The sequence below is a fragment of the Pteropus medius genome, unplaced genomic scaffold (assembly GCF_902729225.1).
Source record: "Pteropus medius unplaced genomic scaffold, Ma_sr-lr_union100, whole genome shotgun sequence".
NCBI lineage: Eukaryota > Metazoa > Chordata > Mammalia > Chiroptera > Pteropodidae > Pteropus > Pteropus medius.
The window spans coordinates 836747-855760 of record NW_024351730.1 but is presented as its reverse complement, the minus strand read 5'-3'; the positions used below and the strand labels follow the sequence as shown (position 1 = coordinate 855760).

The 19014-nt window shown below is 35.8% G+C and overlaps 1 protein-coding gene, 1 long non-coding RNA gene and 2 pseudogenes across 20 annotated transcripts in view; 2 read left to right on the top strand and 2 right to left on the bottom strand.

Annotated features, from left to right (window-relative positions):
• The window catches only part of LOC120587999 (uncharacterized), an 8212-nt gene extending 1434 nt beyond the window's left edge, over positions 1-6778 (top strand). Inside the window, exon 2 of the long non-coding RNA XR_005649115.1 lies at positions 892-6778. This is a non-coding gene — a long non-coding RNA (uncharacterized LOC120587999). The remainder of the gene's footprint in view (positions 1-891) is intronic.
• Positions 1-19014, top strand: part of RBM47 (RNA binding motif protein 47) — a 143340-nt gene that overhangs the window by 70660 nt on the left and 53666 nt on the right. The window lies entirely within an intron of this gene.
• On the bottom strand, positions 2446-2564 carry LOC120588619 (uncharacterized; annotated as a pseudogene).
• On the bottom strand, positions 14262-14380 carry LOC120588438 (uncharacterized; annotated as a pseudogene).

The window sequence follows — 19014 nt, the reverse complement described above, 5'->3', positions numbered from 1 at the left end:
TTGTAGTTTCTGTAAAACCAGGCAGACATCCGTAGGCACCCTCTCTTTCTTTTGTTAACCCTGGTGGTACCAAGAGGCACCTGACATTCTGAGTATGCTAATAATTCGGTGCCAGCAAGTTTGTTATACTCCAGTTGTAATTGTTAACTTGAATGGAATGCAAAACTTCTGGTTTAGAGCAGAGTTAGTTTTTAACTGTGAATTTACTTGAGGGATATGGAAAATGGGGAGTATATTTTGTTTATTGTGGAAGGCAGTTTATGAAAAGCTCTTCTGAATTACACTTGCTCTGATAAATAGGAATATATGGTACATGTATAGTTACTACTGTTTCTGCAGATCTGCTGCAAGCGAATCCCTTTATTAATTTTGCATCATAATTCTCTCAGTGGCAAGCCAAGACTGATCTGGATTGTAGTCAATGAGTGCCGACAAAGCTGCTTAACCTCAAAATGCTTCTGGTGTCTGATTTACTTTCTGCCTCCTTCTTGTTTGCCCACCCCTTAAAGTTTGGGATTTCAAGTGCAAAGAGTTTCTAGCTCTTGTCTATTCTGTACTTTATTGGCCCATTTCCACTGTCTCTTTCTTCTTGAATATACTGTGTTCTCCCAATGGTGTTTGCCTGAGGGGGTGACAAGACTGCTTGAAATTCAAAACACTTACCGCGCACTGAGCCAAGTGGTTCTGGCTGCATGTGAGTGATGAAATGTACCTGCTGGTACCTGCCTCATACTTTGTATTTGGGAACGTCACACAGACCACATATGATTCCCCTAATGCATGATACACCTTCCACAAACCGGTTGTTCAGTGGCCTGAGTACCCGCAGATACTGTAATCTTGGCTCAAATTAAGATGCTGTTTTACGAAAGGGACGTGCATGTCTTAGAGGTGGAGGAGGTAAAATCTACTTGTGCTTGAGGTTTTCCAATGGTCTGATTCAGAGGATAACGTTTGCTTAGCAAAGAATTCAGAACCAGGTGTTGTGTTTCTAGGAGGCAACGTGTAACCTTGTGATTTGCACTTCAGTATGCCTCGTGACTCATTCCATTAAAAGCTTTTGCTAAATGGTGGCTCTGGTTTCATGAAAATACTTTTAAACTTTCTTTCCTCCCCTCATTCCATTCTGTTAAATTTTGACTAGATAACAAATTAAAAGTCAGCTTAGAAAACTGCTTCTTATCCTCAAAACTGTGAAAGACTTTATACACTGGTCAAGAAACTAATGACTAAATACTTCTTGGGAATACTAAGTGTTTATATCCTAGCTTATTTTGCTGTAAAAAATATGAACATATATGATAAAACTAGAGCCTTAATCAAATGTTTACATTCGATCAATTGTAGTAATGATACCCGGGACCATGTTATTAGTGGCTAAAACTTAAACAGCAAATAGGAAAATCTAGTAAAAGAATAGCTCCAAAAGATTTCTGTAATCGTCAGTTCTTGGAAAAAGGAGCTGCAGTATAATATATGCAGTGTAACAAACATGGAATCTTTGGCCTTTTTACTATCTTATGTCAGGAAATGTAAGTATGAGGACAGTGCTAAAGTTTAAGAGTCCATTGATTATGAAAGAACGCGGTTTTGGTACATTTTTGCCCAGTGACACTGGCAGTAAAACGCCAACAGTCTTTCTTCTGACAAGTTCTCAGTTATTATAAAATGGCTGGAAGAAGTGATTGTTTTAAAATTGGAGGAAACTTCCTTCATGGGAAAATGTGGCTTTGTGTATTTAGGCAAATAGGACTAAATTTAACAAACTGTGAAGGTCAGAAAACTTTGAGTACACCTGAGGGACAGCAGATTTGATTACGTGAATATGCGTATCCGAAAATTGAGTTTATTTCACTACCCTGACCACTGAAAGTTTATGTCACTTTAGACAAGTAAATTAACTTTTTCTTACCTCCAAGATTTTGAGGCAAGAATACTTGTTTTCTACTTCTACTTGTCTGTCTCATAGACGTACTTAGATTGCTTAAGTCTTGCCAAACTTTTGACCTTGTGTGATACCACATAAATCCAACATACAGACCCTGGCCAGAGAAGGAGCCCATGCCTTAATTCCACTGTCTCTAAAGGAGACTGATATCATTTTAAGTCCATTTTAAGTTTCAAATTTTATCAGAGAAACAGAAAGACTCTAGAAAAAAGGTCTAAAAATAAGTACTTTCCAAATACTTGTTATTCTTCATTTCCCTTTATTTCACCGGCACAATCCTTACTTGGTGCCATTTCTTTGTTTAGCTTTTTCAGATTTCAAGTCTTAGAGATCAATATGGAATTGAAAGACCACCTAAAGCTATATTTATACCTCTTGTTAGGAATTCTTTTTTTTTTAAACAGTTTATTTATTTTTTTAGGCAAGGCAACTGTTGATTGACCTCACAGATTGCAAGGACTTTGTTAGCTTAAAATCCCTTATTTTTTTATTTTTTACACCTACAGTACCTGGTCTTCCTAGGTGGTCTCCCATCCACGTACTAACCAGGCCCGACACTGCTTAGCTTCCAAGATTAGACGGACTTGGGCTTGTTCGGGGTAGCATGGCCATAGACTCTTATTAGGAATTCTTAAAGTTACACGATGCTTTGTTGATGGATCAAGTCATACAACAAATTAAGCCCTGAATAACTTGGCCCCTATCTCTGGCATTTTAAACTTTGCTGCTGTTACATATGATACAGTGATAATGCTTCTATACCAGGCTGGTTTAATAAGGCATATAATTGAGTAAAGTCTCTCTATAGAGGTTGTTGTCATCTGTTCCTTCCGTCCTTTAGACTTCGAAGTCTCAATTTGTAATACACCATGAAGGTGAACTCTCTGGGGACAATAATGGGCCAAAATTGGGTGGTGGTTTGCAACATGCAGTAATGCCCACGGAGTCAGGGCAGTTGAGGCTTGGACAGAGCTGTCATGCAAAGTCATGGATGGGTGACAATCTTTCAAGGTAATGTTGATGACTGTGTCAGAAAAGTCACCTTCATGTGAGCTTTGGGTCAGAACTATGCAGGCAAAATGGAGGTATCATCATAAAGACTTGAGCTATTTTTGGCTGGTTTTGTTTTAGTAGGATATGAATATGTATGGGTTAGCCAAGTGATAACTAAAAATTCTTCACTTATCTAGTCACCTAAGGTTTTAAGTAAGGCAGAAAACGGTGCTCACAGGAGCCAAAATTAATGCCTTTAATTCAATCCGGGTGCCTACTGACTCTTGGTTTAGACACCCTTCAATAAAACTCCTGGTTTCTCAGTGCACAATACATCAGAACTCTTCTCCTCTTTGTTGGCTAATGATCATTCACTCATGCATGATTCATTCATTCGACAAATATTTAGAACTCACTCAGGGCTAAAATCTCATCTCCCAATTCTTAAATGTCACTACTTCAAGGTGACCTTTCCAAACCCTCTAAATTAGGTTTAATACTTTCCCCTTTAAGACAGTCACCACACTTGTTTTATACTTGCCTCCTCTGCTAAAATGTAAGTCCTCTTGGTCATGGATCACGAATGTGTCATTCATCACTGTATCTCCAGTGCTTAGTGCATACTATAAGTATTCAAAAAATATGTGCCAAGTATGTGAATAAATGAATGAAAGAAAGCAAATGAGAAGGCCGAGGTGGTAAGAAGCAGGCATGCAACAGTGAAAAATAGCCTCAGATAACAGGGAAGGGGGAAAAACTGCTATTATCCAGATTAGAAACAATGGCCCCTACAGCCATCACTCTATCACCATAGATTATCTTTGGCTGTTCCTGAACTTGATAAAAATGGAATCATACAGTATGTGCTTTTTTCGTGTTTGGCTTCTTTCACTCAACATTATGCCCGAAATATTCATCCACATTGTTTCATGTAGCTATAGTTTATTCTTTCATAGCTACATAGTATTCCTTTGTAGGAATGGACAATTTAATAAGTTTGGGGGGAATTAAAAACATGACTGTATGAGCTGAAAATCATTCCCTGTGTGTGCCAGCTCTTTCAAGTTAGATGACCTCATAAAGGGTGGGCTGGAAATGTTATCACCTAAAAGGATAGAAGGAGAGGAATCTATTTCTGGGAGAGTATTTGCTAAGTGCTCGGTATGGGCTGTTTATTTGACTGAAACCATTGCCCATGGAGGCGACTACCACTGTTTCGCAGATGAGAAACTGAGCCTGAGGAAAGATTCATGACTTCACAACTGGGCTGAACTAAACACGCAAGTTGTTAGTTATAGCAGAGAGCAATCCAGTCCTGGCAAAGATGATGCCGGATGGCTGCTGAGGCTGTGCCACTTCGTTAATGGAGACTCGGCTTTTATACAGTAGTACAGACTTGTGGGCCTTCTGTCAGAAAGTTGGCCATTGACCTGACATTTTTTAGGTCATTTCTCTCTCTTTCCTTTCAAAATTTGTTTTATTTTGAAAAGAAGACTCGTGTATTTTTCATTCTCATCTTTATTTTTTTAGCTTATGAGTAATTTATTTTTAAGTTCACATGGTATATTCTAAGATCTGTATTTAGCAATTCTTGAGGTTTTTCTTTTTAAAGATCAGGTTTTAATATCTATGTGTAAAGAAGTATTCAATCACCATAAGAAAGGCAGGTGAATTGCAAGTGAGAATTGCTGAGAAGTTTTCTGGGAGGCAAAGTTCACGTCTTTCAAAGTGGAGTTTGAAATGCTTCAAGTTCTAACTCACAGAAGGCTATAAATACTGACCCAGTGGGTATCTAATTCTCTTACTCAACTGAACATCTAAGAAATGAACAAAGTTTCTAAATTTCCGTCTCATTATTACCTTCTTCGATTTTCCATCGTACAAATATTACATTCACAAATGTTCCATTCTTACTTCAAAAGTTACTGGAGACTTTTCAGAATGTCCTTCGTTTTGAGTAACAAAAGAGAGCATATTATATACTCTTTAGATTTCTTTCTAGTTGTGATCGAAAGAACGTTTTTATCTTTGCATTAATATCACAAGGCACATCACTGTGGTCAGGTCATCACTTCAGTGAGACTGCCCGTAAGCCGATTAGCCCACTCTTTGCCCAATGGAAGACAAGAAAATACCCTGATAGTGTCTCAGTCAAATATTTTAACTCACTTCTAGAAAGAGCAAGAGATGTCCACATTCTTTGCTTCAAAAGCTTTATTATTTTCACAGTTAGTAGAAAGGCCCTTTCATATGGGACATTTGAAAGCAATCTTCAAAGATTTGATTTGATTCTTTTTAACATTATGAACAACCACAGGAACAATATCTTGTATTTGTATAACTTTAAAAATATTTTCTTAAATAATTTTTATGGTTACTTAAAAAAAAAATTCTGAGGTATTAAGTATACCTGTTTCATATATGAGAAAGCTGAAATAAAGAAGCTTTCTCCATATGGCATTTACTTTTTCCTCAAATTTACCAATCTCTTGTTGTACTCTTAGGATTAATTGAAACAATGTTCAGTAAGTGAATGTGTCTGACACATCCTGGGTGTCCATTGGATCTTAGCTTACCTTCCCCTCAGGATTCCCTGGAAAGAAGTTTGCACATGTGAATGCAAATGGACTGTAACTTAATAGTGGATTCAAAAGATTGAATGCTGTCATGTGTGACTTTTTTTCTTTAAAAATTATGAAACCTCAACATTTAAATTAGCCATTGTTGAAGTAAGTGCTATCTCTAGGTCAATCACAAATGCAAATTTGGACTCTGAGTAGAAACAAAGGCTTCCATTATCCTTTTCTAGTAAAAAGGCTTATTATTGTAAAACTATAAGAAATGCCTCATCTTTCATGTTTTACTAAAAAATATTAGAGTAGCTCATATGTATATAGTCTCTGCTGTTATTAATAATAGCTAGGTCAGAGAAAGTAAGATCATATAATGAAGGTGTAAAACATACGGGCATCTACACACACATACACACACATGCAAATGATTGAATATAATCTCATTTGTAATGTAATGAGGGCTTTATTTACCACATAAAATGATAGGTAAGTATTTTAACTGGAATTTTAAAATGAAATGGAATGCCATAGAAAAAAACTATGAGGCTCTGAGGGTGTGGCATGCTGTGGAAAGAACATCTGGCCAGGAATATGAGGGATTGATCCTTTCCTGGGCCTTCCTTTTAACTGTTTCTGTGACTTCAAGAAACTTCTTCTTGCTTTTAGCTGTTATCTCATCTGTAGTACCCTCACATATGTTGCTCACTAGTATTCTGTTGTTTGCATGGTAAAAAGTTTTGTTTTTAATTCTAGGAAATAACATTGATTTGGATTTTGTACTGTTATTATATAGAAAAATTAAATATAAAAAGATCTTGGTTTAAGAAGTTTATAGTTTAACCACTCTTTATCTTTGCAATAAGAAAAATTAAGGAATCTTGTTCTTATTCTGAAAAATAACAAACAACCTTTTTGTTTTTATAGTTTTATAGTTCGCCTTCAAAGTTGGGAGAGTCCTTGGTCCTCCCTAAGCACTTCCTTGGTAAAGAACTTGCTACCTGCAGATAATCCCACAAATGGCCTATTTCTGGACCACTTAAAAATTGTGACCAAAATGAGGAATTTGAATGGAATGTGAACAGATTAAGTTAATGGTGACAATTTTCTGTGAGGATTTTCAACACAAAGAAGTAATTCAGTATTCTATTAATTCATTATTAACAAGATCCTATCATAGAATCTGAGAGTGAAAATGACAGGAAAAAAAGTGGAAATGGTCTAATTCATAAAAAAAGAAATACTGGTGTATAACATAAGGAAGAAAGTCAATATCACAAATAACCTGCAAATTAAAACAATGAGGTTACTATTCCCTGCCATGAAAGAATCCAATTTACTCATATAGGTCTGGTGGCCACACAAATTGGTATGATCTAGCAGGAAAACAGTTTGGCAATATATGTCAAGAACCTTAGAAACACTTAACCCAGTCATCACACTAATGGAATTCTGTTAGAAAGAAATAATGCAAAATAGAGAAACACCTTTGAAGAATCAGAACACTCAAATCCCCACCCATGATGAGAGTGTTTACAATTTTATATTTAATTTTCCATATTTTCATCTCATCTCCTTTTTCTTCTGTATGTATGGTCTTTAACAGGAAATTGTCTTGCTATACTGAGGATGGGGGAGGAAGAGAGAGGAGGAGAGGGAAAGAGAGAGATGTGTATTTCTCCCACCTGCCCCTTTTAGGCCTTTCTTTCTTTTCCATAGTGAACATGGATTTCTTATATCATCAGAGGAAGCATGTAAAAATGTTATTTCTAAAAATACTTAACTGAAATTCAAAGTCTTCTGCTGGCATATCTACAAGATAATTACAGTAAACACCATCTGAGGTGAAGGACAGCAGAAAGCAATGACCGTGGAGAGGTTATTGACCTTTTATTTGGATACTGCCAGTAGAAATTTTCAAGCTCTTGGATCCTGAGTTTTTTCAGAATGTCCAGGACTGGCATTACTTGTGCCCACGGCTCCCCATCCACTTTTCCCTCCCCCAAAGGCAAACCTGCAGTTCACCTGTAATGAGTAATCCTCACCCATGATCTGGAGTACATCTTCTCCTCCCAGTTCCTGTCACCTGCTGCTGGCTATCAGCACCACCAGAAGTCTCTCCAGACCTCTTCTCTCTCTAGCCATTTCCAGGGTTGAGACCACCTTGCAAGGAAGGTTCCCCTTCTCAGTGCGAACTCATCATACTTCTATTACATTTATTCTGCTCTCTCACCTTTAGGCTCTAATTTCTTCAAGTGTTTGTAGTTCTTGTTTCAAAAGACAAGGAGTGAAAGAAGAGGGAAGACATAAATGTCAGATTTTAGTCACTGGTATGTCTTTTAAAGCTTAAAAAATTCGACTGTTTTCAAGTTCTGTATAATTGAACACTGACCAACTCACATGCAGCCATTTAGCCTCTCTCCCCACCGCTCTTCCTCCTCCTCACGAGAGATGGGAAAATGTTATCTTAGCTGGGGAAAACACTTACCAACAACACTTGGGGAGTCTAGTCTACTTCCTCCTTCATGCTTGACTTCCCCTCAGTTCAGACCAGGCTCAATTCATTGAATGAAGTTCTGTACTCCTTTTTTTGAACAGAGTAATAAGGACACATCAAACAAATATGCTATTGGAAATATGTCAACATGATTACAATACAACAAGTAATTTGTCTAACTTGACATCTCCACCTAAGAAGCTAAGCAGGCAAACTTGCTTCGAACTTATATCAAAAACAGTTTAAAATGCCCAAACTTGACCTTTACATATATTCATTCTGATGAGCAGAATGGCCATAATAGGGGGTTTTGCTGTAGACCCTGTTAGTGTGTTTAAGACTGCCTGGATGGAAACTTTTGAACTGGGTGGAAGAGTTCATGTGTATGCTGGGCTTGTGGTAGAGGCATGTATGTGGTTGGTGGAGTTGGTTTTATGGGTACTTGATGTTGGTGTCAGGAAGGGAATTCTGCCTCTGGAAAGGAACTAAAAGACTGGAAAAAAAAATAACTTGAGTACCAAGCTTCATTTTACTGTCATCTGAGCCTTTATTGAATCTTGAAAAAGGTGAGCAAAATTCTTAATAATGCATTAAATACAAAATGCATTGATTAAATTAGCCCCTTGGACTCTACCAGAATGGATACATTTCTCAGACTTACTAATCTAATTCTGCCCCAAACTCTTGTTCTTCTATCCAGGAACTACTCTATGAATCTAGATACACCTGTGTTTTCTGACATGGTAGTCAATAGTCGCATGCAGGGCAATATTTTAACTAATTAATATGAAATGAAATAAATAATTTAGTTCGTTGTTTACACTCAGCACATTTCAAATGCTCAGTTGTACTTGCTTAGTAGATACTGTATTGGACAGTGCAGATATGAAATGTTTCCCTCATCACAGAATATTCTGTTGAGCAACGCTGATCTAGACACCTGTTTTCAGGGTCTGACAATATGAAGTATGGGCTGTGCCTCCCTCTACTCTCTGAGATCAGAACTGTAAGCAGCAGAACCTGGATCTGTTTCACATACCACCCTTCTTTCTGATTTCCACATCTTCTTTGCCATATCACCTTCATTATAACTTTATCTTCATGTTTTTACATAAAATATGGCCTCAAGTTGCAATGATCAAGTTCAAGTTTAGATTATGCTCGAATTAAGACTGAGAGTGTTTCCCTGTGTTCATTTCACTCTTCACGATAAACGAAACCATTAGCAGATCCTGTATGCACATTTGGACTCTCAAGTTAAAACTTCAGTCCCCCTGGGATCTCTTGTTCAATATATTGCTGTTATTTTTTGACATTGTGGAATTCAGTGAAGAATATAATTGTTACCAGAGTCCAGTGTAAATATTGACCTTACAGACATTGCTTCAAAACTTAGAACTTGAAATTCAGAAACAAGTGAAACCTGAATAAGAGACGTTAAATAGAACCAAAGAATGTCACGGACCATAGTCCGTGTTTTCTGTGATGAATTTGTTCCCGGAAAATAGTGGTTAAAGGGAAACCTAGTAAACCAATCAAGTTTTAAATGTATTAAGGAAGCATAAGAGAATACTGGGTAGATCATTTTGTAAGGAAAAGCATTATTTTGTTACATGACCAAAACCATCTTCCAATTCATCTGTTTGGTAAACTCAGAAGCTCATGTGTTGTGTGATTAGCTTAGTAAGGCTAAGTTCATTAAATACAAAATTAATTCAAGTTGTTTAGGGTCAAGCAGATGAAAATTTTGTTGGTTATATTTCTTTATGTCACAACCATATGTGCTAGAATTACTTAGGCATAGGTAGTAGCTGTGGAGGTTTTTCCATAAAGGTGTTTTCCCTGTGGAGGTTTTTCCCTAAATGTGTTCAATATACATTGAAGTGCAGGTATAGTGCCATCTTTATATTAAAAAGTGTTTATTGATGGTTATAAGTATTACTATGGAGTTCGCAAAAATGAGAATTATTTAATGATTGAATGAATGAATGCTATCTCTAATTTACTATGACTAACCTACTGATTTTTAAGACCTGCAGTTATGATCTGGGTGTTTCTAATTCATTCAAAGCCATCATAAGAATTTTTAAAATTCTAATAACAGATCGAATTTAGATTCACTTTAATTTTAAAATGAAATCAATTATAATATACTTTTAATGAAAGAAGTGTGATATAACATCAATCACAGAATGTTATAATTTCAAAATTTTAGGGCTAACCATTTGATTTTTGTAGTCTTAATATAAGTGTACTGATTGATTTCAAAGGAAAATTCAAAAATTTCAAATATACATTGAAGTGCAGAGGGAATAAATATAATAAATTTCAATACACCCATTACACAGATTTAATATCTATTAAAATTTTGCTACAGTGGCATCATTCCCTTTCTTCTTATTTAAGTTTTTTAAAGAAATCAAAGACAGCATACTATTTTTATTTCTAATATTTTAATATGCATCTTTAAAAATATGATTTTTTTATATAACCACAATGTTATGATCATGCCTAACAAAATTTAGCAGTAATGCCTTATTATCTATCATCTAATACCCAGTTCACATACTCTTTTCCTAGTTGTCTTAATAATTTCTTTTTACAATTGTTGTCTTCTTTAAGGCTCTGAACAAGACCCTTAGAGAATGCTTGTTTAAAGTCTCTCTTTCACCAACATTTCCTTATTTTAATTTCAAACATACAGCAAATTTGAATTTTACAGTGAACATTCACACAAAACCTAGATTCTGCCATTAACATTTTGCTGTACTTAATTTAACATATATCTACCCATCAATCCATTTCTCTACCCCATGAATTCATTGTATTTTTTTGATGCCCTTAAAAATAAATTGCTGAACTGGGACACTTCTCCTAAAACACTTAATTAACTAAATTCGATGTTTCTTTATAGTTTTTTAAAGCTAAAATTTGCATACGATGAAATGCACAGGTCTTAGGTGCTCATTTACTGAGCTTTAACAAAGGCATACTGTTGTGCGCCCAAACCCCCATCATGGTAAAGGGTATTACAATTACCCCAGAAACTTCTTTTCATGTGTCCTCCAAGTCAGTCCCTGCTCCTACCCACTACCTCTCAGTCAACCACTGATAGGAACTTTTTCCTACCATGTATTAGTTTTTCCTGTTTTAGAATTTCATATAAATGGAATTCACTCAGTATGTACTTTTTTGTGTAAGACTCCTTTTACTCACAATGTTTTATGCTAATAAGCTGGTGAGCCATGATGTTGCATGTATCAATAACTCATTTCCTTCTGTTACTGAGCAGTATTTCATTGTATGACTATATTACAGTTTGATGTTTTGAGTTTTAGGCTATTATAAATAACACTGCTATAAACATTCTGGTATAAGAGTTTGTCAACATGTTTTTATTTCTCTTGGATAAATACCTAGGTATACAGACAGGTGTTTAAAGTCTTTAACTAGAACATTAACATATAGCATAATTAATTCTTAATCTTTATTATTATAATGTTTAAAACTTCACCTAACTTACAAAACTCACAATACTCAGTTGTGAAGAGCATGCCCATGAAAATGCAGTGTTTCATCAGTAAATTGGAGCATTAAAGAGACTTGGTTCTAAAGACATTAGTATACTTTTGAGCTAAAAGAAAACTATCACAGCGCCACTTGAGTTGTAAGTTGATTTGGAGTCGGTCATAAAATTAATTTTACATGAATTTTGCATTGGGAGAAAGGAAATCTGACCTTTAGTCTTAGCCCTACCGCTAACTAGTAGCTTTGTCACCTTGTGAAATAATCAAGTCACCACCAGGAAATGAAGTGTTGAGCTAGATGATCTCCAAAGTGTGGTTCATCGACCCTTTCTCAAATTTATGCTAAGCATTGAGAACACAGATAGGAATAAGACATATATTTTGGTCTTCATGGTGTTTACAACATAGGAATGCTAGATGGTATTCTCCAGCTATACAGTGTCTATTATATTGCTGATTTATTATGTACTTCCCATTGGGCAAAGCACAAGATAGTCAAATGGATGGATGGATGGATGAATGGATGGATGGATGGATGGGTGGGTAGATGGGTGGATGGATGGATGGAGATGGATGGAAGGAAGGAAGGAAGTGAAATCAAGAACATTATGTCTGTGGTCACCGATGTGTCTACAACAAGCTGTAATGTAAACACACTATGCTATCTGCTGTAATAAAGATTCAATGTGCCTAGGGCACAGTGGAAGGAAATGATTGAATAAGATGTGATTCTGAAGTTGTAACTGCTTCCTCATAGAGTTTTTAGGGAGAAAAGAGTCTAAATAAACAGCAAAATCTCATTTCTTTTTTTTAAATTGAGGTAAAATTAGTATATAAAATAATATGTTTTAGGTATACAACATAATAATTTGATCTTTGTATTCAATACAAAGTGATCACCAAATAAGTCATTACCATCTGTCACTGTATAATTGATCCCTTTCACCCATTTTGCTCACTCCCCAACCTCCTTTTCTTCTGATAACCACTAATCTGTTCTCTGTATCTATGAGTTTTATTTTGATTTGTTTTTAGATTCCACATATAAGTGAAATCATATGGTATTTTGGTATTTGTCTTTTTCTGTCTAATATCATTCAGTGTAATACCCTCTAGGTCCATCTATGTTGTCACAAATGGCAAGATTGCCTTTTTTTTTTCATGGCCAACTAGTATTCCTCTGTGTGTGTGTGTGTGTGTGTGTGTGTGTGTGTGTGTGTGTGTGTGTGTGTGTTACATCTTCTTTATCCATTTGTCTATTAAGGGACAACTTGGTTACTTCTATATCTGGGCTATTGGGAATAATGATGCGATGAACATAGGGGTGCATATATCTTTTCAAATTAATGTTTTTGTTTTCATCGAATAAATACCCAGAGGTGAAATTGCTGGATCATATGATAGTTCTGTTTTTAATTTTTTAAGGAATGTCTATACTGTTTTCCTTAGTGGCTGCACCAACTTACATTAACACCAATAATGTATGAGGTTTCCTTTTTCTCCACATCCTCTCCAACACTTGTTATTTTTGGTCTTTTTTATAATAGCTATTCTAGTGAGTGTGAGGTGAAGTCTTATTGTCGTTTTGATTTGCATTTCTCTGATAATTGGTGTTGTTGAACATCACATGTGCCTGTTGACCATCTATATGTCTTTTTTGGAAAAATGTCTATTTAGATCATCTGCCTATTTTACAGTCAGTTTATTTGTTTGTTTGTTTGCTATTGAGTTCTTTATAGTTTTTAGATATTAACCTGTTATTGGATATATGGTTTGAAAATATTTTCTCCCCTTCAGTTGGTTGCCTTTTTGTTTCATTGATGGTAGCGAAGTCACAATTTCTGATGTAGGAAAACTCAGTGCTATTTCCATGCACCTGAAAATTTAAATAAATGACATATTTTAGAATTCAAAGTCCTTGTTAATGTATAAGATCCGTAAGCTGTGGATCTTAAATTTTACTCTCTTTGATTTTTTTTTTTAATGACTGTGGGGTATGTTTTTCTATTTGAGATAGACTTTCCCCCTAATTTCTGCATTGCAGTGCTCCCCTGCCCTTATTTTTGTACTCATTTAACAAGTATTTCTTGAGTACCTACTATTAACACAAAGTGTGAGATGGTGATGCCATAAAAGTTTGAGATGGTGATGCCATAGAGAGGTATAAACTTATCTGAAGCTAGCTGTAACATCTTCTCCAGTTTGTAAAGGTACCAGTCACAGTCACATTTTATTAGAAAGGCAAACTTCTGTGTGTGTATGCACATGGATGCACATGAGTGTGCCTTATTTCCTAGCAATCACAAGATGTTATATCAACTGTCATATGATGCTGTACTATATAATTTGCTTTCCAAGAATTCTTAAGGAGAATTTCCAGAGTTACCAATAATTTACATATCTTTATGGAAAGAGAATTTAAAGAAGCATCAATTTTAGGTAACTGGTGTCCTGGGATATATATTACTAGAAGGTTCACTTCTGATTATATGCCCAAACCAAGTGTATATTCAACAGACTAAGCAAAACCAGCTTGCTCAATGAACTAAGTTCCAATTGAAAATGGACATAAGAGTTTTGAAGGTAGACTGGTAACAGTTCTTGACATTTATCTCTGCTTTCTATTTTTTTTTTATTTTTTTATTTTTTAGGCAAGGCACCCTTGGCTGACCTCTCAAGATTGCAAGGATCTTGTCAGTTTACAATCCCTTATTTTTTTTTTTTTACACCTATAGCACCTGGTCTTCCTAGGTGGTCTCCCATGCAAGTACTAACCAGGCCCAACCCTGCTTAGCTTCTGAGATCAGACGGGATTGGGCTTGTTCAGGGTAGCATGGCCATAGACTACCTCTGCCTTCTAGAATTAGAGAATTTTTTTTTTTAAATAATGAACATGTACAGTTCATAATATAAAATGAAGGAAACTTGAATTTGTAATTATTTCTCTTTTTCACTAGTTTTAAAATAGATAATCATATATTTGCACAAGTGGTAGGATATTAGAAGGCTACCAACTTTAGATTTTGTCAAAAGTGAAAAACAGTAAAGCCAGGAGTAAAGACACACAGAGATAAGGGGCCATCTTTACAGTGGGGAGAAGGCAAGCTTGGATTATGATCTCACTGTGCCGTGCATTTGCTGTACAGGCTTGGATAAATTCCTTTACCTCTATATTTCTCCATTTCTTATGCTGAAAATGGAAATGGTACTACTTTCTAAGGTGGTTGTAAAGATTAGAGATGACGTATGTAATGCACTTCGGCTGATATGCAGTCAAGACTTCATAACTGGTAACTATAATCATCTTCTTGTGGAGAAGAAGGAAAGAGACATTGACATTGTTAGTGGCCATTTTGGTTATAGCCCAGACTGCCCAGACACGGGATTGACTGAGGCCATGTAGGGGCTGCACTTGAGTGGCATTAGGCTGTAATGATTGCAAAAAGGCTCTCTCTATGAACACAAGGCTTTTCTGTAAACTCCGGGGTGGGGTGGAGCGGGGCGGGGGCAGAGAGATCTGACCACTTTTCAAAAGTTAAATATAAGGAGGAGCCTTCTTTCATTGGACTGTCCTTTGTCAAATTTCTGTTGGAGTGCTAGCACTTATCCTCAAAGATACATCAGTTAGCACCACTTTTCTGTTATACCAAAAACAATGAAATGTTCTTTTCAATAAGGACAAAGAGGCAAAAAGTAAAATTTTACTAGGAGGGACGTTTTACTGCTAGGAGGGGAAAATGGCAGCTTTTTATGAGACCTGGAGAGTATGTTTGTTAAACTGGAAAAAAGAGTAGGAAGAATGATTGAGTCAGGTGAGATTACTGTGTGACCTTCTGGGTACTTCATCCCCATAAAAAAATATATACCAAAGAAGAGAGGGAGGTGCAGTGAGACCCTTTGTTAATTAGGACTCCTGGTTGCAAGTGACAGAGACCCAATCCCAGATAGTTTAAGGAATCAATCAACAAACAAATATATCAAATTAAATTCCATACATAAAATTATGATTATTTAATTTAATATCTTTTATGTATAAAATTTTATTTGATATATATACACATATGTGTATATATGTGTGTGTGTATATACACACGCGCGCACACACACACACACACACATACTTAACTGGCAGTTCCAAAGGGTAGAACATGACTGGATCAAAGGATTCAAAAGAAGCTGAGTATTTTTTTCTATATATATCTCTCAGACTGTTGACCTCTGTATTGGTTTTATTTTTTGGCAACTTCAGGCTTATATTGTTCATAGAACTCTCATTCCTAAGGAAAACCCTACAGCTTTCTCATCCCTAGAATGACCCAGAGTCACTGCATGGTGTCGCACCTGAGTTCTGGGACATGGAGGGGTGTTGCTACGTGGGAAGGTGGATGGGCAGGAAAAAGTAGGTATCTGCTATGCTCCTGAGCTCCCCTTCCCCAGTGCAGATGCTTCGTGTGTCTCTGGTTTGGGAAGTCTGACATCTTATGCCAGACTTCGAAGTTGAATTACACCATGTTCCTTGCACTAGTTTGCTGACTTTTAGGGTTGTTTATCTATGCAGCTAACTGGTGGAGGTTTTTTATCATTTCAGCAAGATTTTGCTCTGAGAACACAGTTCTTGACATGTCTTTCTGAGAAACTATTCTGTCTTTTTTCTTTCTTTTTCTTTCTTTTTTTTTTAACCAAAGGAAAGCCCATTGCAAATATCCAGAGTACAGGTCTGATCATGAAGGAACCAATATTATCAACATTATTTCCCTGTTTGTTTTCAAGAGCAAGAAAACATCTTGAGCAATTATTGGCGGGGAGAGGGTGGAGAATAAATGCAACATGGAATTCCTTCATGTATTACAGTTATTAAGGACTTGTTTTATCTTAGTCATTTACATGATTGTCGTAAGTTCAATTTTATGTCTCTGTTGCCTGGTACCACAGAATAGGAGGAGGTTAATAAATATGTATCAAATGACTGAAGTAAGAGTCAGGGATTTTTTTTTTTTTTTTGGACCACTTTACTGGAAATTCTAATTTGCCAAAATTAGAATTATAGGTTAAAATTCACAATATTGACCCCGGGACATCCACATTTATTATAATATAAATTTAGTATAATTAATGCCTTTCTATCTATATATTATATCTACATATTATAGTACAGGTATATTATAATATCTATATACTATAATTAATATTTTCAGAAATAAAAACTGATGCCCAGCTTTCTTTAGTTGAATTAGGTCTTGATAATACTCTGGCTGGAGCAGTGAAGAGCTCTTTCCAGTTTCTTACCTCTCACCAAAACTTGTAAATTCCTAGAACTTTTTGTGGGGACAGACCTTCATACTCTTTGAGCACTTGCTGTGTGCCAGGTTTTCTGTGGATACGTTGTCTTACTTATGTCTCACAGCCATTCCATAAAGCCTTCTTCCTCCTTCTCAGCCATTAAGAAAATTAATTGTTTCCTCCTTTACGATACCATGTATCATAGCACTTATCGCATTGTATTGTGATCATTATTTGTTTATATTTCTGTGTCTCCAACTAGACTGTGAGTTTTCAGCTGTAGAATTCATGTCTTATTTAGGTCTGTATTCTCAGTACCCAGCTTATAGTGGAAACTCTAGAAATGTTTTTTTAATGATTTGGGTATTGTGCGATTTTCATGTTACAAATTTGGCATCTGAGGCTTGCCCAGGGTTGGTAAGTGGAAAGTGATAAGGTTAGTTTTTGAGCTCATGTCTACCAGACTCAAAAGCTTGTTTTCTCTCTGCTAGGAAAGCCAGGTTGACTCGGGTAAGAATGATTGGGGAGGGGAGATTTAAGGGGAAGATGAAGGAGAGTTGTCATAATAGAACCTTTTCCATAATGTCATTCTATATGGTGAGATTTTTACCTATAAGATTCTAGTTTGAAATGAAATTAGGGAAACATGAACATCACAGTTCCCACAGCTGCATGCCTAAATTTCATTTCTTGGACATCATGGTTGGAATGGGAGAGATTTAGGAGAAGCCTTTGAAATATATCCTTCTGAAGTGGAGATGGTGCGTGGCAGCATCTGCCATACTCCCATTCTCATATGTTTGGCTTTTTAAAAAACTAACACCTTTATTTGGGTTATAATTTATATACCATACAATTCACCTATTTAAAGTGTACAACTCAATGGGTTTTAGTATATGCACAGAGTTGTGCAGCCATCGTTACATCAATTATAGAATGTTTTCATTACCTCTTTTAAAAAATCCCCAGTGCACATTACCAATCGCTTCCCTTTTCTTCCCACCCCAGTCCCTCCTACACCTTACTTCTCCAGCCCTATACAACCACTAATCTATTTTATGTCTTCATAGATTTGCCTATTCTGAACATTTTATATAAAAGGATTCAATACGATACATGGTCTTTTGTTAATGGTTTCTTTCCTTCACTTTAGTTTACTGTTTTCGAGGTTCATCCATGTTGTAGCATGTATCAGTACTTTGTTCCTTTTATTACTGAATAGCATTCTATTGGATCAATATGCCACATTGTATTTACCTATGTATTTATTTGTCAGATGATGGGCATTTGGGACAATTATAATGCTGCTATGACCATTTATGTACAAATTTTTGTCTGGTCATGAATATTCATTTCTCTTGGGTATATACTTAAGAGTGGAATTGCAGGGTCCTGTGGTTAACTGTGTGTTTAACCTTTTGAACAACTGCCAGACAGTTTTCCAAAGTAGTTATACAATTTTATATTCCAACCAGCAGTGTATAAGGGTTCCAGTTTCTTTACATCCTTGCCAACACTTGTTATTATCAGTCTTTTTGATTATAGCTATCCTATAATGGGTGTGAGGTGGTATTTCATTGTAGTTTTCATTTGCATTTCCCTGATGACTAATTATGTCGAACATTTTTTCATGTGCTTTTTGGCCATTTGTATATCTTTTTCGAAGAAATATCTCTTCAAATCCTTTGCCTGTATTTGTCTTTTTATTATTGAGTTGTAGGAGTACTTTAGATATAAGTTCCTTATTGGATATATAATTTATAAATATTTTCTCCTATTTTATGGGTTTTCCTTTTACTTTCTTAATGGTGTCTTTTAAGGCACAAAAACTTTTAATTTGGTAAAGTCCAACTTAATTATTATTTTTCTTTTGTTGCTTGTGCTTTTGGCATCATATCTAAAAGGCCATTGCCTGATCTAAGGTCATGAAGATCTACACCTATGTTTTTTTCTAAGACTTTTACAGTTTCACTCTTAGATTCGGGTGATTGATCCATTATGATTTAATTTTTGCGTATGGTGTGAATTAGGGGTTCAACTTCATTTTCTTGCATGAGGATATTCAGTCATTCTAGCACCATTTCCTTAAAAGACTATTCTTTTCCCACCGAATGGACTTTAACACCTTTTTCAAAAATCAGTTAACCATAGATGTATGTTTGTTTTTTTCTGGACTCTCAATTCCATTACATTGATCTA